This window comes from Coturnix japonica, unplaced genomic scaffold (assembly GCF_001577835.2).
Source record: "Coturnix japonica isolate 7356 unplaced genomic scaffold, Coturnix japonica 2.1 chrUnrandom645, whole genome shotgun sequence".
NCBI lineage: Eukaryota > Metazoa > Chordata > Aves > Galliformes > Phasianidae > Coturnix > Coturnix japonica.
The window spans coordinates 18,423-23,816 of NW_015440011.1; positions in this window are offsets into that span (position 1 = coordinate 18,423).

The window sequence follows — 5,394 nt, forward strand, 5'->3', positions numbered from 1 at the left end:
GGGGTTTAGTGGGGTTTTAATGGGGTCTATGGGGGCTTCATGGGGTTTAGTGGGGTCTTAATGGGGTCTATGGGGGCTTAATGGGGTTTAGTGGGATCCTGTGGGGTCTCATAGGGGTTTATTGGGGTCCATGGGGTCTCATTGGGGTACCAATGGGTCTTAATGGGGTTTTTTGGGGTGTTAATGGGTTTTATTGGGGTCCATGGGGTCTTAATGGGGTCTCATTGAGGTCCCAAGGGATCTTAATGGGGTTTATTGGGGTCCCATGGGGGCTTCATGGGGTTTAGTGGGGTCTCATTGGGATCCATGGGGTCTTATTGGGGTCTATGAGGTGTCACTGGGGTCCCATAGGGGTTTATGGGGGTCCATGGGGTCTTAATGTGCTCTCATTGGGGTTCCATGGGGTCCCATGGGGGCTAATGGGGTCTATGGGGGTTTATTGGGGTCTCATTGGGGTCCCATGGGGGTTTAGTGGGGTTTAATGGGGTCTATGGGGTCTTAATGGGGTTTATTGGGGTCCACGGGGTCTTAATGGGGTTTCAGTGGGGTTTATTGGGGTCCCATGGGGTCCTGATGGGGTATATTGGAATTTCTTGGGGTCCATGGGGTCTTACTGGGGTTTGTTGGGGTCCATGGGGTCTTAATGGGGTTTCATTGGGGTTCATTGGGGTTTAGGGGGGTCCCAAGGGATCTTAATGGGGTTTATTGGGGTCCTGTGGGGTCTCATTGGGGTTTATTGGGATCCCAAGGGATCTTAATGGGGTTTATTGGGGTCCATGGGGTATTATTGGGGTCTCACTGGAGTTTATTGGGGTCCCGTGGGGTCTCACTGGGGTTTATTGGGGTCGTATGGGGTCTTAATGGGGTCTCATTGGGGTTTATTGGGGTCCTATGGGGTCTTAATGGGGTCTCATTGGGGTTTATTGGGATCCCAAGGGATCTTAATGGGGTTTATTGGGGTCCATGGGGTCTTATTGGGGTTTATTGGGGTCCTGTGGGGTCTCACTGGGGTTTATGGGGGCTCCATGGGGTCTCATTGGGGTCTCATTGGGGTCTCATTGGGGTTTATTGGGGTCCTATGGGGTCTCATTGGGGTCTCATTGGGGTTTATTGGGGTGCCAAGGGATCTTAATGGGGTTTATTGAGGTCCCACAGAGTCTCATAAAGGTTTATTGGTATCCACGGGGTCTTAGTGGGATTTTACTGGGATCCTATGGGGTCTTAATAGGGTTTATTGGGGTCCATGCAGTCTCATTGGGATCTATAGGGTCTTATTGGGGTTCCCATTGGGGTCAGGTGCTGCACTGGGTTCCAGTGTTGCATTGGGATTCCCATTGGGGTCCTGGGGTTCCCATTGGGGTTCCCATTGGGGTTCCTATTGGGGTCAGGTGCTGTATTGGGGTCCTGTATTGTATTGGGGTTCCCATTGGGGTTTCCCATTAGGTTCCCATTGGGTTCCCATTGGTGTCCCACATTGTACTGGGGTTTCCTATTAGGGTTTCCCATTGGGGTCAGGTGCTATATTGGGGTTTCCCATTGGGTTTCCCATTGAGTTTCCCATTGGGGTTCCCATTGGGGTTCCCATTGGGGTCCCCATTGAGTTTCCCATTGGGGTTCCCATTAGGTTCCCATTGAGTTTCCCATTGAGTTTCCCATTGGGGTCAGGTGCTATATTGGGGTTCCCATTGGGGTCCCCATTGGGGTTCCCATTAGGTTCCCATTGAGTTTCCCATTGGGGTTCCCATTGGGATCCCACATTGTACTGGGGTTTCCTATTGGGTTTCCCATTGGGGTCCCCATTAGGGTCAGGTGTTTTATTGGGGTTCCCATTGGGGTCCAGTGCTGTATTGGGGCCCTGTGTTGTATTGGGGTTCCCATTGGGGTCCCCATTGGGTTTCCCATTAGGTTCCCATTGGGATTTCCCATTGGGGTCCGCACATTGTAACTGGGGTTTCCTATTAGGGTTTCCCATTGGGGTCAGGTGCTATATTGGGGTTTCCCATTGGGGTCCCCATTGGGTTCCCATTGGGATCCTGCATTGTACATTGGGGGTTCCCATTGGGGTCAGGTGTTTTATTGGGGTTTCCCATTGAGTTCCCCATTGGGTTCCCATTGGGGCCCCCATTGGGTTTCCCATCGGATTTCCCATTGAGTTTCCCATTGGGGTTTCCCATTGGGGTCAGGTGCTGTATTGGGTTTCCCCATTGGGTTCCCCATTGGGGTTCCATTGGGTTTCCCATAGGTTCCCATTGGGATCCCACATTGTAATTGGGGTTTCCTATTTAGGGTTATCCGCATTGGGGTCAGGTGCTAATATTGGGTTTCCGCATTGGGTCCCCCATTGGGTTCCCATTGGATCCTGCATTGTAATTGGGGTTCCCATTGGGGTCAGGTGCTGTATGGGGTCTCTGTGTTGTATTGGGTGTTTTCCCAATTGGGATGTCCCCAATTGGGTTTCCCATTAGGTTCCCCATTTGGGTCTCCCATTGGGATCCCACATGTACTGGGGTTTCCTATTGGGTTTCCCATTGGGGTCCCCATTGGGTTCCCATTGGGATCCTGCATTGTATTGGGGTTCCCATTGGGGTCAGGTGTTTTATTGGGGTTTCCCATTGAGTTCCCCATTGGGTTTCCCATTGGGGTCCCCATTGGGGTCAGGTGTTTTATTGGGGTTTCCCATTGGGTTCCCATTGGGTTTCCCATTGGGGTCCCCATTAGGGTTCCCATTGGGGTCAGGTGCTATATTGGGGTTCCCATTGGGGTCAGGTGCTGTATTGGGTTCCCCATTGGGGTTCCCATTGGGGTTCCCATTGGGGTCCCCATTGGGTTTCCCATTAGTTTCCCATTGGGTTCCCATTGGGGTCCCACATTGTATTGGGGTTTCCCATTGGGTTTCCCATTGGGGTCCCCATTGGGTTTCCCATTAGGTTCCCATTGGGGTTTCCCATTGTGACCCCCCCCCATACACCCCCATGCCCTGTATGGGATGTGTCTGTCTCTATGGGATGTGTGTGTCTCTATGGGGTCCATCCCCTCATTGCTCCATGGGGCTGTTTGGGGTTTGTTGTGCCCCCCCCCCTTGCTGTGTCCCCCCCCCCCGGTGCCGCCCCCTCCCCCTGCGATGTCCCCGCACACAGTGCACGTGGCCGCAGCCTTCGGCCTCGTCATCATCGTCGTCCTCGTCTTCGCTCTCGGTCGAGCTCTCCCCGAAGGCTCGAGGCTTCTCGTAGATACAGCAGCCTGGAATGGGGTAAGGGGCATTAAGGACCCTAAATGGGGACATACATGGACCCAAAGTGGGCCTAAATGGCCTCAAATTGACTCAAAGTGATCCTAAACGGACCCAAAGTGGCCCTAAATGGCCTCAGATTGAGCTCTCCCCGAAGGCTCGAGGCTTCTCGTAGATACAGCAGCCTGGAATGGGAGAAGGGCATTAAGGAGCCAAAGTGGCCCTAAATGGACCTAAAGTGGCCCTAAATGGCCTCAAATGGACCTAAAGTGGTCTCAAATGGACCCAAATAGTCCCAAAGTGGTCTCAAATGGACCTAAAGTGGCCCTAAATGGCCCCACATGGACCCTATGTGAACCTAAATGGACCCAAAGTGGATCCAAATGGACCCAAAGTGGCCCTAAATGGACCCAAAGTGGTCACAAATGGACTCAATGTGGAGCCAATGTGGCCCTAAATAGCCCCAAAGGGACCCTATATGAACCTAAATGGACCCAAAGTGGCCCTAAAGTGGTCCCAGATGACCCCAAAGTGGTCCCAGATGGACCTAAAGTAGCCCTAAATGGCCCCAAATGGCCTCAAAGTGGCCCTAAATGGACCCAAATGGACCCAAAGTGGATCCAAATGGACCCAAAATGGTCAAAAATGGTCCCAAAGTGGCCCTAAATGGCCTCAAATTGAGCTCTCCCCGAAGGCTCGAGGCTTCTCGTAGATACAGCAGCCTGGAATAGGGAAAGGGGCATTAAGGACCCTAAATGGGGACATAAATGGAGCCTAAGTGGGCCTAAATGACCTCAAATTGACCCAATGTGGCCCTAAATGGACCCAAAGTGGCCCTAAAGTGGCCCTAAATGGACTCAAATGGCCCTAAAGTGGCCTCAAATGGAGCCAAAGTGGCCCTAAATGGACCCAAAGTGGCCCTAAATGGCCTCAAATGGCCTCAAAGTGGCCCTAAATGGACCTAAATGGACCGAAATGGACCCAAAGTGGCCCTAAATAGACCCTAAATGGCCTCAAATTGACTCAAAGTGGCCCTAAATGGTCTCAAATTGACTCAAAGTGGCCATAAATGGACCCAAAGTGGTCAAAAATGGACCTAAAGTGGCCCTAAATGGCCTCAAATGGAGCCAAAATAGCCCTAAATGGCCCCAAATGGACCCTATATGAACCTAAATAGACCCAAAGTGGCCCTAAATGGACACAAAGTGGCCCTAAATGGCCTCAAATGGACCCATAGTGGCCCTAAATGGCCTCAAATTGACTCAAAGTGGCCCCAAATTGATTAATACCCCCCAAAAACCCCCATAACCCCCCCATAGCCCCACACTGACCCCCATAACACCCCATAATACCCCCATAACCGCTCCTAATACCCTATAACACCCTATAATACCCCATAACCCCATAAACACGACTTACATGTGATCTTGTTGTCAGATTCTCCCCCTCCATATCCCCCCTAAATACCCCATAACAACCCCATATCCCACCCGCTACTACCCATAGGCCGCCCCATATCCCCCCTAATCCCCCATAACACCCATATATCGCCCATAACACCCCAATATCCCCCCATAACACCCCGCATATCCCCCCCTAATACCCTATAACACCCCATAATAGCCCCCATAACCCCCATAATACCCCCCATCCCCCCTAATACCCCATAAACACCCATATCCCCCCCACTAAATACCGCCATAGCCCCGCAGTAATAACCCCATCTAATACCCCTAACACGCCCATATCCCCTCCCTCACACCCCAATACCCCCCCTAATACCCCATAACACCCCAATATCCCCCCTAATACCCCATATCCGCCCCTACTACCCTATAACACGCCCATATCCCCCCATATTCCCCCCATAACCCCATCCATAACCCCCATATCACCTCCCATATCCCCGCCTAGCCCCCCATATCCCCCTATACCCATACCCACCCCATTATCCCCCCATATCCCCCTATACCCATACCACCCCATACCCCCATATCCGCCCCCAAAACCGCCATATCCCCCTATAACACCTCACCGCATATACCCCATAACAACCCCCATAGTACCCCCATACCACCCCATATCCCCCCATCGTCCCCCTAAACCCCATATCCCCCATACACCGCCATATCCCGCTATAACGAGCCATATCCCCCATAAACACC